The sequence below is a fragment of the Plecotus auritus genome (genome assembly GCF_963455305.1).
Source record: "Plecotus auritus genome assembly, chromosome: 5".
NCBI classification, from domain to species: Eukaryota; Metazoa; Chordata; class Mammalia; order Chiroptera; family Vespertilionidae; genus Plecotus; species Plecotus auritus.
The window spans coordinates 175,121,871-175,139,491 of NC_137776.1; positions in this window are offsets into that span (position 1 = coordinate 175,121,871).

Consider the following 17,621-nt stretch of genomic DNA (forward strand, 5'->3'; position numbering starts at 1 on the left):
GCAGTAAAAGGAAACATACTGTTATTTTCCAATGGACAGCCTCATTTGTAAGTATCCATCCTTCCCTCCATTCCTCTGCAATGTCATTTTTGCCATAAATTTTATATATATGCATGTCCCCTCGCTCAGCTTCCTCTTGATCCATTAGGTTAGCTATCTGCACCAGCAGCAGTCTAAGTGCCTAATTACTATGGCTCCAAACAGGTCACACTGTGTGCCTGGGCAAGTTCCCTGCATTGTCTTTTTCAGGAGTGTCTTAGCTTGTCTTAGTCGTTTAATATAAATGTCAGAATTAGCTGTCAGTTCCACAGAGAAAAGAAACCTTGCAAAGATGTTAATTGGAAGTGCGTTAAATATATCTATTAATTTGGGGAAATTAATATCTTTAATGGATCCAGTATACCTATCTATGTTTCTCCTTTATTTAGGACTTCCTAAAATCTTTTTCTTTTTCTTTCTTTTTTTTTTTTTTTAAATATATTTTTTATTGATATTTTACAGAGAGGAAGGGAGAGGGATAGAGAGCCAGAAACATCGATGAGAGAGAAACATCGATCAGCCGCCTCCTGCACACCTCCCACTGGGGATGTGCCTGCAACCAAGGTACACGCCCTTGACCGGAATCGAACCCGGGACCCTTCAGTCCGCAGGCCGACGCTCTATCCACTGAGCCAAACCGGTTTCGGCCTAAAATCTTTTTCAATACATTTTTAAAATACATTTTATTGATTTTTTTTTTTTACAGAGAGGAAGGGAGAGGGATAGAGAGTTAGAAACATCGATGGGAGAGAAACATCGATCAGCTGCCTCCTGCACCTCCCACTGGGTATGTGCCCACAACCAAGGTACATGCCCTTGACCAGAATTGAACCTGGGACCCCCTCAGTTCGCAGGCCGACACTCTATCCACTGAGCCAAACCACTCATGGCTCAATACATTTTTTAAAAAAACTTTTTGCACAACAGGCCTTGCACATTACTTGTTATATTTATTTCCAGGGATCTCATCTATTTGTTATTAAAAAATAATATCTTAATTAAATTGTATAACTGCCCCTAGCATAAGCAAGCACTTGAGTATTGTATATTAATTTTTATATACAATCAAGCTTGTTATATTTACTAATTATAAACATATGGTTGTCTATTTTGGATTTTGTGTATAGAATAAGTAAATGAACATTTCAGTTTTTCATTACGAGATTAATTCGATTAAGTGATAAATTAGTTAATCAGTGTTGCCTTTCTGAGATGGTTAGGATCTCCAGTATATTATTGAGTCCTGTCTGATTCCTGGTTTCATGTAGAAAGTTATATTCTGGTGTTTTACCATTCAGCATGAAGTTTCTCTATACAATTTTTATAGATTCCTGCATGGCTCCTTAGTGATTTTTGCCAAATACGTAGAGTTCTTCATCTTCTGAGTTCATGATGGGATAATCTTCCAGCCCTCCCCTTGGTGCACAGGGCTCTGTGACTAGTTCTGGCTAATGAGTACTGAGCAGAAAAATTCGTGTCCCTACTAGGCCAGCACATTTATTTGCCTATTTAAGACTCTCCAGAGCTCTTTCTCTCTAACATGGTGACTACTAATGTCCAGAAATTGCTGCTTCGTTAGCCTGGGTCCCCAGGCATGTACAGTTAGCAGATGTCCCTCCTGATTCCTAAAGGATATTTAATGTGAATGAGAAATAAATCCTTGTCATTTTCCGACACAGAGATTTTGAGGCTGTTTGTCGCCATGTTATCTATAACCTAACCTGTACTGACTGCCACCTATTCTGTCAGGCTTTTATTCTTAAATATGTCAATATGATAAAATAACTTAATAGATTTTATAATGTTGAATCAATTTTGCCATCTGGACTACAGTGATAACAGATTAAAATTGGGTTTAGATTATGACTCCCTCACCTGGTATGGTTGGATGTTTACTTATTCATTTTTTTTTAAAGTTTGTTGGTTTACTTCCCCAGTCCACCTTGTATGCCACTGGTAGTGCACGCACCTCACTTTATGAAACACTGGGCTGGATGACCTTCCAATGTAGTCTAGAATTTAAGGGCAAAGATGAATGCTGAGTTCAAAGAAGAAAAAAGGGCTTCCTGGAGGCATTGGGAGTCGTGAAGTCATGTTCTGGGAATGGTAAGGAGATGAACTTGAGATTGTCTGGCACTGTCTAGCTGACTTCTAGCACAGGGACTGACAGAGCATTAACTCAATAAATATTTATGAGATAGTTAAGTTTGCCAGGAGGCTTGACCTAAATAACTTAGATGTCCCTGATTTATTCTATAAATTATGGACCACTAGATACAACCAAGTAATCAGCTTCTATATTCTTAGCAATAGTGGGCACCTGCCAAGACACTGAGCATGAAGCGATTGTGTGCCTGCTGTTACTCCCTCGCCAGTATCAAGGTTGCTTATGAGAATGCAGTCAGGATTTTATGGTAGAGTCATTAGGGACGAGGCCATTTCTCCAAACAGTAATGAATTAGCTACAAAGGACAGGAAAATATTTCCTAAACAGCCTCCGTGCTTGATTACCCAATAGACAAAATATTCAGAAACCCAACGAGCCGCTCTTCACCTGGCACTTCACAGTCCCTAGTGGATGCGGATGTGTTTGCATGGCTAGCTTTTCCCAGGAACCGAGGACAGTTGCTTTTTTTTTGAGTTCCTGTTAATTTTGCAGCAACTGAAGCCCTTCCAAACAGCAGTTAATGAGAGTTTCAGAAACACTGGACTGTCTTGAAAAAGTTGTACAATTCCACAGGCCACCTGAGTCAAGATCTCCAGCGTGAGAGTGAAGGTTACAGTTTCTGAGGGATGCCCACCCTATCCAAGAGACCCCAGGCAGCATCTTGCCATGTGGCAGAGCAAGAGGCACAGGATGGGAAACCTAGTCTTCCCACATTCTTGGCTTTTAGGCACAGTGGAATTTTTCTTTTATAAATAATCCGTTCATCCAAAAATATATTTGACTCTTGCAGATCCTGCTTTAGGCATCAAAAAAGAGGTGATCTGGATACTACCTGTTTACTTTCTGCAAATAATCTCATGTTTGTTGTTTGAGATATTGGAATTCTACTCTTCAATTCGCTGTTAATTTACTGTGTGACTTTGGGCTACTTACTGAATCATTTGGACCTCAGCATACCTATGATAAAAAGAAATTAAAAAGATAAAAAATCACACAAAGATGGAATTGAGTAATCGGTAGGATTGCTTCTGTTGTAAAGATGTATGGCTCTAGAGCAGGGGTGGGCAAACTTTTTTACTCGAGGGCCACAATGGGTTCTTAAACTGGACTGGAGGGCCGGAACAAAAGCATGGATGGAGTGTTTGTGTGAACTAAATTCAAAGTAAAGGAGCGGAGGGGAGAGCAAGAGAACCGGATAGAACAGCCGGATCCGGCCCGCGGGCAGTAGTTTGCCCACGGCTGCTCTAGAGTGTGACTGGCATCCAACAAGAATTTGATCAGCTATAACCATCTAATAAAGGCCTTTTATCAAATGAACAAGGTCAGGCTAAACAGACATTAAATGGGGTGGTAGTGGTAGGTCAAGGCTAACAGACCTGGGAGTTTCAGAGGAGTGGAAATCATGGCTTAAATTGTTGATGGCTGAATACTAACGGTTGACTCTACCATTTACCAACATAGTGACAGGTGAGTTGCTTAACCAGAGCCAGCTTCATGGGCACTTGATCTCTTCAGTCACATCAAGCCATGCATTTAGAATGGCTCCACACTTGGTTTAACATTCTGCTGCTGCTATCTTGAAATTCCCAATAGTTTTTGAACAAGGAGCCATGCATTTTCACTTTCACTGGATCCTATAATTGTTTAACCGGTTTTGAATTTAACCTTTCTGAACCTTGGCTTCTACAGTCTATATATATAAAAGGCTAAGTATCTGTCCATCCTACCGGTCGCTATGATAAGCACTGACTACTAGGGGGCAGACACTCAGTGCAGGAGCTGCCATGACACACAGTGACCATTTACAGAGAAACGGCACTGCGGACCTGGCACCCACAAAGCAATACTTGACTTCCTCTTGTGGGACACAGGCCCTGCCACCAACCCAGAGCGTCAGCCCACCAAATCACAGCCAATGCTGCCAAGACCCTATGGCACAAAATGCAGCCCACAGCCCAGCCCAGCCTGGAAACAGTCGCTGTGGGTGCCAGGTAATGACGTCACGTAGCAATGCCAGGCTTCCTCTCCCTAGCTACTAGCCTCCTGAAGTTTCTTCAGCCCAGGAACCCGACTTGCATTATAGCCAGGTGCAGACATTTTACAGGTCAACAAAATGTTTGTGAAGCATTTTCACGTGCCTCATCTCATTTGATCCTCACAGAAGTCCTGGAATAGGTAGGAGACTCGGTAGAATCCTATTTTCTTTTCATTAGCCAGAAAACGGAGATTTAAAAAGTTTAGAAACTTGACCCAACTGAAAAGAAGTGAAAATGGTGGAACTTGAAAATGACTTAAGGTTTTCTCACTGCACAGAATATAGTCAAACACTGCTGCAGTTAAATATTTTACCCTTTGTTCTCCCTGCATGATCTACAATAATAATGTGCTTTATGTTGATATTTATTGCTCTGTTGCTGACAATTACCTGAAAGAGAAGTTGGGGTGCTTCACTGGGCTGGAAAAAGTTTAGCTAAATCAGAAAGCAAGTCTAATTAAGCAAGTTTATTCTATAAATATAAAAGGCTAAGTTGACTCACACATGCGCAGTACATATAAAGCTCTCGCTGGTGCCAATCGCATGTGTGTGTTTTGATCTCATTGTTGATCATGAATTTGGTTGGCACTTCTATTATAGAGAAAGGGCGAATAGTGATATTAAAATATTTCTTCTAATTAATTTCCTTTCAATGTGCATGAATCCGTGCACCAGGACACTAGTAAGAATAGTAATACATGTTGTTCCGGATCATTGTGAGGATTAAGATATTTATGAAAGTTCCCAGTAGGCAATGTGTTTGCTAAATAAATTGTCTCTCTTTCTACTTTGATCCATTTCTAGACTCAATTCTAACTGTTTTTCAAAAAGATACATAAGACACAGTTTTTTATTCCTTCCTCAATCTTATTTTCACAGACTAATGCAGTCCAAATGTGGAAGCATAAAACCATCTTAAAAAATAAAAGCTGGTTTGGGCCGGCTCAGAAATAATCAATACAATGGAGTCTCTTGTGTTAATAGTTGGTACTGATAAGGCTTACATGAACTGATAAGGCTTCTGAGAATTTCTATTGTGCTCTGCATTTCAAACAGTGTGACGAACCCCCTTTTGGTAATTAACATTGAGCTCAACCACTTGTATGTCTTTTCTAGACAAATAAGCCCTTAAATGGCCAGTATCTTACTTCAGTAAATTTTCTTAAGTTTTGGGGAAAATGTGAGTTGTTACTATGGAGAAGTGACATCATTATTTCCTTTGAATTCCCCATTCTCAACACATAATTAGTTTCTAAAGAATGTGAGTTCTTCAGTTTTAGAAGGGCCTTCTCTCTTCACCTCCTGCTAAAGAGATTTTGTTGAACATCTTTTGTTATGTGATTTTGTTTCCATTTACACATTTCCTCCATTTTTTAAGTTTCTTTATTGATTAAGGCATTATATTCGTGTCCTTATATTTTCTCCATTTTAAAATAATCTGACATTGCAGTTGTATAATGCATACAAGTTTATTTCTATACCACTAATATGACTGTGGTCAAGTTACTTCAATGTGTGAAACCTCATTTTCTGCATTTGTACATGGAAGATAATAATACATTCTCATAAAGTTGTTTTAAGAATAAAATAATAGGCATGTTAAATTCCTGAGAGAATCGGTACATAGTTCATTCATTATGATGTGAGCTATCATTAAGATTTTATTATTTATTTTTATGAGAAATCCCTCAACTCTCGCTCAACTCCAGTCCTCTGTATGGGGCTTTACACGATCAAAATGGATTGCAGTTTCAGCGCATCATGGGGCTATCCACAGACATCAACTGCGCTGGCGAGAGTTCCTATCTAGAGAAGCAGGACTGAGTCTTCTTTCATAACTCTGGACACTTCAAAGAATGCTGTCACCTCCACTGAAACCCAGGCATGCACATCTGCTTCCCTAGTGTTCACCTCTCTCTGGACTGTCCTATCCTGTTTACTGAAAAACCAAACAACTTTGAAGATCTAAATACATGCAAGTTCTTTAAACATTTAAACATGATTCCTTGTCTTAAGATTTATGCCTGTGTACACTCCTAGTTCCCAAGTCCTGGCCATGGCCACAGGGAGTAAGACAGCTTGTTTTGGCTGCAGCTTAGAAACAGCACAATTGCAACATTACTTAGATAAATGTCACAAACGCCATCAGTGATGTCATGGTTTTGCCATGGAGTTGTTGCAAGTTATTGAAAAGGAATACTTGAAGGGCTGCCCTTTATCTTGGCCTTTGAGCAACTGGACCTTTATTATAACCTCGTTATTTTGGATAACTTGACTATGACGGCAGTTCCGATACTTCCAGAAACACATATTTAGTGTCTAGTATGTATCAGGCACTATGGAGTGTGGTGCTAATAATCTCAGAATGAATTAAACATTATCCGAATATGTATCCTTTCTCTCCTGCTGTTTTTTGCTCTTCTACTTTATCCTTAATATTTTTGTTGCTTTAGTCACCAAAAGGCAACTATAGTAGTTTGGAGGAAATATCCCTTAAGTACCATATCTCATGAACGCCAAAAAAGTGCCATTTCAGTACTAAACTTCCCTGAAGATGGTGCTTAATGAGCTGGGTGCAGAACTAATTTCAAGATAATACTTTTTAAATCCTGTCACCAAAAAAAAAGGATTTAAAGAATTTTTTAAATTGGGTGGCAATTAATTGTGTGGCTGTTATCTTAATGGCATTTAGAATGTCTGGAATATTTATCAAGTGTTTTGTAAAGGTGATGATAAACACAAGGTAGTATGGAAACCTGAGGAGGAGCTCTTGATTCAGGTGTGAACAGGGCCTGTGGGTGAGGGTGTATGTCAGGGAGGAGTGAGTTCCTTGAAGAATCAGAAAGATGATTTAAAGAAGGGTGAAGAAGAGTGATATTCCAAGCACAGGGCATCCTTTGGATAAATTCATGAGGGTATAAAACAGCATGATGTTTTTAAGGTTCTCCAAGGCCAACTCCAATCATGTTACAGATAGAATTCCTGGCTTTTAGAGAGGAGGTGGGTGTGGGTATGGAGGACATGCCTAATATTTTAGAGCAAATGTCAGGTCAGGGACCAGAACACCAGTTTCTGACTCCAAATCACTGATGTCTATGCCAGTGTGAGATCTTTGTTCTGCATGTGTAGACCACGTTTCAAGGTCTCATTATTTGTCTAAGTTCCAATAAACATTGCAGTTATTCCAAGCAAAACTCCTCACCCCAGGTTCAGGGCATGTCCAAGACCACCCTCTTTGCGAGATCAAGTTTGTTATGAGATAGACAAATCATGGAATGTCTCTAACTTTTTAATGGGGATGGGTCTTAGTTATTGTTATTTTAAAAAATTCTTTCAAGCAACTTTAAGTTGACCCAAGTGGGAAATTTGAATTTGACCCGGCCTCTTCCTCCTCCATCTCTCTCTGTTTTCTCCCCTACTACTTCATTCTCAAACTTTTGTTGCTCTAAGTTCTCAAAGACAATTTATGTTCCAAAGAGAATACATAATTTAATTACTGTATCGCACCAACCTCAAGGGAGTACCATTTGAGTTCTAACTTTCTAAGAACTAAGGCTAAGGACGCGAAGGTAGGCTGTTAGACCTTGAGCGAACCACTTCTTTGGTTTCATTCTTCTCATCTGTTCAGTGAGTGGGATTGAACTGGTTGGCTTTTCAGATTCCTCCTGGCCCTAAAATTTCATATGCTTTTCTTTAAATTTCTGGCAGAAATATTGAGTTCTTGCAACTTTTTTAAATTAAATATTTTTTAGGAGTTTGATCTAAGGAGGAGGTAATTTCCCAAGCATGAGCCAGTCAATGGCTAGCACAATCTTACCCCTGGTTCTTCTAGCCAAAGAATCACTGCCTGTCCCCACCTCTTGAAGCTCTCTTTATGCTTCTACCATGGCATCCTGTTCTTCTCCTTTGATGATTCCCCATGTTGCTCCTGTGGCTGGACAAAAAACAAAAACAAAACAAATCAAAACAGCATGTCTACAGTTTGGTGGAGAGAAGCCATTAGAAACACAACTATTAATAAATACTTCAGTGCTCTAAAACAATCCCTCATTTCCCCAAGAACAGTTTGTCACGCCTCCCTCCCCCCTTTCTTACCATCTAAGGAAACATATCCCAGGTACAAAGCTAAAGAAATAAGGGTTGAACTACTTTCTCTTTGGGGATTGTCATTAAATAGGAATGTTTCCTTCTCACTGCTGAATGAGACAAAAAATGTCCCAACAAAGCTACGTGCAAAGAATGTTGACATCTCTTAGATCACTGACACCCCTTGGAGAACTGATAACCACTTAGATTAGTTCCCTCACACAAAAAGAAACACCATTTTCCCAATGAAACAGTTGGGAGTTCTGACTTGTCCAAATGCATCAAGATGTATACACTAAGTGTGTGCAATTTTTGGTATATCAATGTAGCTCAATACACCTAATTTAAAAATATGTTTGAATGTAAAGAAGGAATCATCATGTCCTCTTGTACATCTCCAGGTGCCCTGTACTGAGTAGGACAAAGGCAGCTCTGCAGCAAGAGTTCGTAGTCTTGAGTTCAAATCCTAGCTCTACTACATAATGCGATGTGACTCAGCTTCCCCACTAATACAGGGGAAATAAATCACCTGAGAATGTTGTTATGACAGTTAAGTAAGGTAACACTTACAGAAACATTTTGTAAATGTTAAAGCAATTTGTAAATATTAAGTCAACGTAGAGTTCCTGTTTTTCTACTGAGGTACCCAATTTATTATGATTTTTTTTTCTTAACCAGAGGAAATTGGAAGATGTGACTACCAGAAAAAGAACGACTTTCTTCTTTCTCTTTTATTCCAAAGCCCTCCCTATGGCTGACTCTCCACCTTTCCCACCCCCAGCTTTATGGAGGTATAATTGAAAAATAAAGTGCATGTTTTTAATGTGTACAATGTGATGATTTCCCATGCACATACATTGTGAAATTATAACACAATCAGGTTAATTAACACATCACCTCACAAAACTACTTTATTATTTTTAAATGTGTTAAGAACAGTTAAGGGGTTCTATCTTAGCAAATTTTCCTCTGTCTTAATATTTAAGATGCACTTTGGCTCATTATTACATTGCAAGGCTTTGGCATATTGTTGGGCATTTTAGAAATTATTTACTGAAATTTGATTTAAACCACTTACGAATTGGAATATGTTTGCTATCTAGTTACACATGAGTATTTGATCTTGTTTCTTTCCTTCAGTGTGGAAAAAGTGCATCTTGTGCATCCTTTCCTATGTATTCTTTAGATTCCTCATGGTTCACAGTTCTTAATACTCAGTGTATTGAAATTAGGTTGATATATTGCGGATATTCCTCAAGCTGCACACATGTTACCAGCGAGTAGTGGAATGTAGAGGACCTAAGTACGAGTATTGGACCTCCTACTTTCTGGCTCTATGACACTTGGCAGGTAGTATTAATCCCTAAAATGGAAATATTTGCACTAATTCAAATACTGAAGCAGGGGAGAAATAGTACCCTAAAATATCTTTAAGTTAACCCATCAATCATCTATTGACACATCCTTTCATGAATCAAGCATTTATTATATACAAGCCTTATGCTGGTATGCTGTTGTGAGCAAAGCAGACATGTTCCCTGGAATATACCCAAGGCCCACCTATCTCTTAGAGATTGGACAGTGTTTTAGATTAAAAGAAGTTTGTGATTGAGATATATCCTAAAGTATCCCTTCCAATAATGGATTGAGATCTGCTTAAACACCTTTAATGAGGAGTAAGTCTCTCCCTCACATTTGCTGAGGAATCACTGCACTTTTAGATAGTTCTTTCATTTTGTGAGATCAGTGTCCCAAGGATTCCCTTGTGTCCGACAGGACAAAGTTTCGACCTAATGGTTATATCATTTATTATGTGGCTTTTAACTCTTAGGCAAAACTGAGACAAGAGAAACAAGATCCTGGAAGTCAGTGAAAATTCAGGCTCAAAACAAGTTTATTTTCAAAACTATCCTACCATGGTTAATTCTGTGTGTCAATTTGACTGGATCATGGGAAGCCTAGGCATTTGCTCAGACATTATCCTGGGTCAGTCTGTGACAGAATGCTGGGTGAGATTAATATTTCCATTGGTAAAGCAGATTGCCCTCCTAATGTGGGTGGGACTCATCCAATCATTTGAAGGACTGAATGGAATAAAAAGTCTAAGAGGGTACTCCTGCCTGACTGCTTTGAGTTGGGACCTCATTCTTTTCCTACCTGAACATCAACTCTTCCTGGGTTTCAAGCCTGCTGACTTTTGGGCTGGAACTTACAGCATCTGTCCTCCTCATTCTCAGGCCTTCAGACTCTAACTGGAACTACATCATTAGCCTCACCTGGGTCTCCAGCTTGCCAACTTGAAAACTTACAGATCTTGAAACTTCTTAGCTTCTTTAATCATGTGACTTAATTACATATATATTTTTATACACATATGGCAAGAAGATTAGGAATGAGCCGATACCCTGTTATTTAGGAACAGTGTTTCTGTGCAGAAATGTCCACACTGGGCAGAAAAAGGTCTATTTGGATGGGAAACTTAGGGGCTTGTCACCAGGTTAAGACACCTGGGACTATCTCCTCAAAGCATGGGAAGGCTTTGGAGGGTGTTAATCAAGGAATAGAGTAATAGAAACATTACTCTGGCAATTATATGGGTTATGGATTATAGGAAACTAGACTAGAGGTATTTGATATTCCAACTTTAATACATTGATTGATTCAACATATCCTGAATGCCTAGTATGTGATGGGCATGTTGCTGAGTGTTAAGGTTGGGACAAGGACAAAGAGTGAGAACACAGGAATAAATCAGGTGATTTTTTCTGTCCCCTATGGATCCACCATTCAAGACAGTAATATAATTGTCATCTTTTCAGGAAAGATTTTGATGTTATTTCCAGGTTTAATCCCAAAGTCCCAGCAGTTTCTCAATAATATGTGTGGACTAAATGATGGAGCGAATGACTAAATAAATTAAGGTATAGCTATCAGAGTCCTAAGTACTGAATGAATCAAAGCTTAACCAATAATTTTCAAACTTGTTTCCATTTACAAAAAAATCTCTTATCCTCTACCTCCCATGATTCTCAAGGAGCACTACAAAGTAAGCATACTTTTGTAATATATCCATTTATTACATGAGGTAACTGAGGGTTTAAAGTTTTGTTATTTATTCATTACATCATCTAATTTCAAATCCATTTTTACTCTTACTAGTCTCTCTATGGCAGTTAATAATATGCATCCCCAGAGGGTAGGTTAGGGATGTGAGCCTGGTAATGGTCTCCCCAAGGAAGCACAAAAGCAGAAATAGACAGAGGAGCCACTAGTCAGCGAGATAGCCCAGCACAGGTAGCTGAGTCACGCCGGCACCACGTCTTTAGGCTGGTGACTTACTCTTCTGTGGCAGACTAATAAATCTTTTAAGAGCTTAAATGGCTTCTTGACATAGACTCTCTTTATGAATACCAAGCTGTTCATTTGTTCATTTACCTTCTCATTCATTCAGGATGTCACCTGGCATATTAAAGCAGGCCAGGCCCAAAAGGATGATCTCACCTGTCTGGGGTGCACAGACCCTGGAATGGGATCTGACAGGGTTTTGATCGCCTATAAATGTGGGTCAGGCAGTCTGAAAGCCAGCAAATCTGAGGACTATGTGCCTCATATGTCTGTATGTCGTCCCAAGTCTCCTCTGGTGTGGGGCACTGTGCCTGTCAAAGTTCTGGAAAGAGGAAGCCAACTCAGATTCTATCTTCCTTGCACTAAGTAGAGTAATGTGATATGAAATGTAGACTCAATCTAGTCTCCAAACAGATCCACTGCTTCCCAATTATGTGAGCCCCAAAGGGACATGTTAATAATGAAGAAAAGGGCTTTAAAGGGTAAACAGCGTTCAAATTCCATACGGAACGTGGTGAGTGGACTTTACCAAATGACTTATTATCTTCAAATTTTAGTTTGCTTGTGTGAAAGATGGAGAAAATGTTATCCTTACAGGATGGCTGGGGCTATTAAATGGAAAAATAAAAGGATATTAAGAAAAAAATAATTGTTGTGTATTGGGCCTATCCTACTTAAAATTTCCAACTGAAATCATGACATAAATCATTTCATGAAACCTGAGACTGAAGGATGATACATGACCTTCCTAAAGGTTGGAACCACATAAGTGGCAGAATCCAGAGTTCAAAGTCAAACGCGGTTCTGGTTCTACATCCCTGCCTATCAGCTTTATGATATATGTAATCTGTGTGCTCTTCTCTTCTGCTGTTTTGCTCTCTTCCCCCATTCTCTACATTTTCTTTCTTCATCACTGAAAATAATCATTTGGCTCATTTACAGAGAAGGACACTTTGGCTGATTGTCTAAATCCAGTGCAACTGAACACAAATGTTCTGTGGACTTCCTGCTACTGAGTCACTTAGCACATGTCCATCAACCAGTAAGTGTTCATCTTTACTTCTTTACAGTTGGCTCCAAAGTAAAAGCATATCTGAGATGTTTCCCTTGGATACCAGCAGATGCAGAGGATGAGCAGGTACTGGGGCATGCGGCCACGTGAGGTTAGATTTACCATCTGGAATGCTCATTGCAGTTGGCATGTGTGTATCTGGTGGTGGCATTTGCCATCTGCTATCCCTCCTCCGTGTTTGGTTTACTAGCCCGCAGAGGACTGGGTAGGCACCCATACCAGTCTGCCCTTAGTGCAGCTATAAGCTAGCAGTGATGGAGACCCACTCCACCCCTACCGGCACTTAAAGTGCAACAGGAAACCTCTGAGGGGAGCTAAACTCTTTGGGTACAGTTCCTTCAACAAAGAGACTGATGGCACTTCACATCTGTTGTAACTGCTGCCAAATCCTAGGAAATGTGCTCTTGATGCTTTTCAAAACCCCTGACTCTCCAGGGAAGCCTTTCCCAGAGTGTGAACCACCAGTCCTTAGCATATCCACTCCTCCCACCTAAGTGACTGGCCTTGAACCATTTAGTCTTTGTTCTGTGCATCGAGACTCACAATGCCACTTGGGGGTGAGACTGTCAGAATGGCTGCCTTAGCGATGATAGTGACCTACAAGAATTGGCTGTGGAGTCAATCAGAACCAGGTTGTCTGAGGCCCAGAGTTTCCGTCTATCCTATTGGCCTTTGCAGGTGCTGCTTTCTATGTTTACAGTACTACTATATCTTTCTCATTTACTAATTTTATTCATCTCCCTGCATTTGGCATTGAGGATATTTGGGTGAAATATGATTACAGTCTAATCATTGCTGGGCTAGTTTGCAACATAAGCTGGAGGGTGGTCCTTTACACAGTATCTTTTGAGAATCCTCTATCATTCACACACAGCATGTCATGTGTGGGTACTAACTGCCACAAGGTTTAAAATGCTAAATTCAAAATAGCAGGACTGTGATCCGTGCCTCTGTGGCCCAAGTACATTTAAAATGCTACTGTGACATGGAGGATGTGAATGAGGTGTCAAATTTTGGAGACAGACTTTTGAGCCTGGGCCAGCAATTTCAGCGTTAGAGTTCTCAGAAGGCTCTGTGAGTACCCCTGTCCTCTTTTTTTTTGGGGGGGGGGAACAAATGTGTGTCAATTTATCTGTAGAAGAAATATTTTAAAATAATCACTGTAAGTAAAAACGGGTTAATAAAAATATATATGTTAAAGAAATAATAAAACAGCCAATTATTGGGTAAAGCATGGGATCAGGTATTTGTAAACATGATCTAATTTAATGTTCATGAGAAAGGTATTGTTTCCTCTACCATTGTGGAAATAGTCGCAAAGACATTATTGCTCGAAAGAACACTGCTCTGAAAGGTGTGTCTGTAAGATACCTATTCTGCTGTCATTTAAAGCCATTTGATGGTGGCTTTTTCCAAAGCCCTTGAATTTGTAGCTTTGTGTAGAGAACAAAAGAGGAGGCAGAGAATCGAGCTGCTTTCCAGGTGAATACTCTCAGACAAGGCTAGAAATAGATACCTGCTGTCTCAAGCAGGCCCACCTCTTGGGCAAAGTCCATTCTATTCTCCAGTGGCTTCCACCTCCTTGATAACTGGTTATGTCCTAACCTTGTCAAAGAGACGCCCGGGCACCAGGAGGAAGTTGTCTCGGGAGCCTGAATGCATGCCTCAGTGGCTACTCTGAAAGGAACTCCAGAGGCAGGGGACGTGGGAAGGGTCCTCCCGGATATAAAGGAAGACAGTGTGTTCCACACTGTGTTGTGTTGTCCCTCCCCTCCATGTCAGCCAGCATGCTCATGTACCAGTCTCCCTTGGCCAGGGAAACCCAGAATGTTAGCCTTCCGAGGGACCATAGGAGGAGATGCTTGGCAGGTCTTTCCCCATCCTTGGTTGCTAGGAAATTGAATCCTGTCCCTCATCAACCATGTGGTTTTGGAAACAGTATTATTAACTTTAAACTGGTTTTATTTTATTTATTTATTTATTTAGCCTTTTCTAAGATTCATTAGGTTGAGCAGTTTGTTGGACAATGTTTATATCCTTGTTCAAAGCCAAATGACTGCAGAGGTTTGATGTGTGGCCCAGATTTTTGTTGTTGTTATTGTTGTCCTTTTTCCTGTTGTTTTAAATGGTTGACACTATTACAGATGTCCTCCATTTTCCCCGCCTTTGCCCACCTCAAACAAGCCCCTTCTCCCCTTCCCTGGTCTTCACCATACTGTTGTCTGTGTCCATAGGCTATGCATATACATTTACTGACTAACCTCTTCAGCGCCTTTTATCCAATCCCTCCCCTCCCCTCTGACAGACTGTCAGTCTGTTCCACGTATCCATGCCTCTGGTTCTATTTTGCTCATCAGTTTATTTTGTTCATTCGATTCCACATCTTAGTGACATCATATAGTATTTATCTTCCTCTGACGGGCTTATTTTGCTTAGCATAATACTCTCCAGGTTCATCCATGCTGTAAGAATTCCTTCTTTCCGCCACATAGTATTCTGTGCAAATGTAGCACAGTATTTTTATTCACTTTGTCTGTTTCCAGTCCTGGCTATTGTAAATAGCAATTCTATAAACATAGGGGTGCATACATTCTTTCTGATTGGAATTTCAGGACTCTCAAGATGTATTCCCAGAAGTGGGATCACTGGATCAAATGGCAGTTACATTTTTAATTTTTTTGAGGAAACTCCATACTATTTTTCACTGTGGCTGCATTCCCATTAACAGTGCACTAGGGTTCTCTTTTTCTCCACATCCTCTCCAGCACCTGTTGTTTGTTGATTTATTGATGGTAGCCATTCTGGCAGGTGTGAGGTGATACCTCATTGTAGTTTTAATTTGTGTCTCTGATGACTAGTGACATTGAGCATTTTTTCATATGTCTTTTGGCCATCTGTATGTCCTCTTGGTGTAAATGTCTATTCAGGTCTTTTGCCCATTTTTAAATTGTATTGTTTATCTTCCAAGTGTTGAGTTGTGTAAGTTCTTTATATGTTTTGGAAATTAACCCCTTAACAGATGTACCATACAGTGGGCTCCCTTATCATTTTGTTCATGGTTTCTTTTGCTGTGCAGAAGCTTTTTATTTTGATGTAGTCCCATTTGTTTATTTTTCCTTTGTTTCTCTTGTCTTAGGAGATATAATGGCAAAAATATCGCTATGACAAATGTCTGATGTTTTTCTGTCAATGTTTTCTTCTAGGACTTTTATGTTTTGGTGACTTATATTTAAACTAGGGGCCCAGTGCATAAATTCGTGCACCAGTGGGGTCCCTCGGCCTAGCCTGTGAAACCAGCTCTCCTACATCCCCCAAGGGGTCCCGGACTGCGAGAGGGCACAGGCCAGGCTGAGGGACACCACCGGGGCGAGGGAGGGACATGGGAGTTTGGCCAGCCAGGGAGGGACTGCAGGAGGGCTCCAGGGCGTGTCTGGCCCATTTCACTCAGTCCTGATTGGCCAGACCCCAGCAGCAAGCTCACCTACTGGTCAGAGCATCTTCCCCCTGGTGGTCAGTGCACGTCATAGTGACTGGTCTACCAGTTGACTGTCTGCCCCCTGGTGGTCAGTGCACATCATAGGGAACTGTTGAGCAGCCTTAGCAAATCATTAGCATATTACACTTGGTTGAATGGCCACCTGGATGACTGGACACTTAGCATATTAGGCTTTTAATATATAGGACATTTTATCAATTTTGAATTTATTCTTGTGTATAGTATAAGTTGGTGACCTAGTTTTATGTTTTTTGCATGTACCTGTCCATTTTTCCCAATGCCATTTATTGATGAGACTGCATTGTATGATCTTGTCTCCTTTGTCAAATATTACTTGACCATAAAAACATGCGTTGATTTCTCAGCTCTCTGTTCTGTTCTATTGATCTATATGCCTGTTCTTGGGCCAGTACCAGGCAGTTTTGATTACAATGGCTTTGTAGTGTAGTTTGAGATCCAGTATTGTGATCGCTCCAACTTTGTTCTTCTTTCTCAAGATTGCTGAGGCTATTTGGTACCTTTTTTGGTTCCATATAAATTTTTGGAATATTTGTTCTAGATTTGTGAACTAATCCATTGGTATTTTAATAGGTATTGCATTGTATCTATAGATTGCTTTGGGTAGTATGGACATTTAAATGACATTATTTCTTCCAGTTCATACCCAGATTTTTAATTTGGGTTTTGAAAGCCATTATCATCTTCCCCTTGTATATAAGAGGATAAGTAGAGAAAAAAGTAAATATGGTTTCCAATAGCAAGTGAATTAGACAAGGAAGGTGCCAGGAGGCAGTACTCCATGCTAGGTCCTGTGTCAGAAGAGACCCTTATTCAAGACCACTAGCTCCCTGCCTGTGCCTGATACCAGGGGCAGAGCCAGGTTTGCTAGCAATAAGGAAAAGAACAAGGTCTAGTGCACATGCATGATAGTTTTAGAAGAAAAGGGGCTGTTGTGAAAAGTCTCTCTGGGACCTTAGAGACCAGGAGATCCAGCCTCCTTATTTTACAAATGAAATAACTAAGAATATATACCAAGACACAAAGAAAATGATCTTAAAAAGTCATGCACATCCTGGGCGGTGTTGCTCAGTGGATAGAATGCCAGTTCATACACCAAAGTGTCATGGGGTCGATTCCTGATCAAGGGCACATACCTGGGTTGCAGGTTTGATCTGGTCAGAGAGCATGCGGGAGGCAATTAATATATGTGTCTCTCACATCTCTCTCTCTCTCTCTCTCTCTCTCTCTCTCTCTCTCTCTCTCTCTCTCTGTCTTTTTTTCTCTCTCTCCCTCCTTCCCTTCTATCTCTCTAAAATTCAGTGGAAAAAATACCCTCCAGTGAGGATTAACAACAACAAAGTCATGCAGATACATAAGTCAT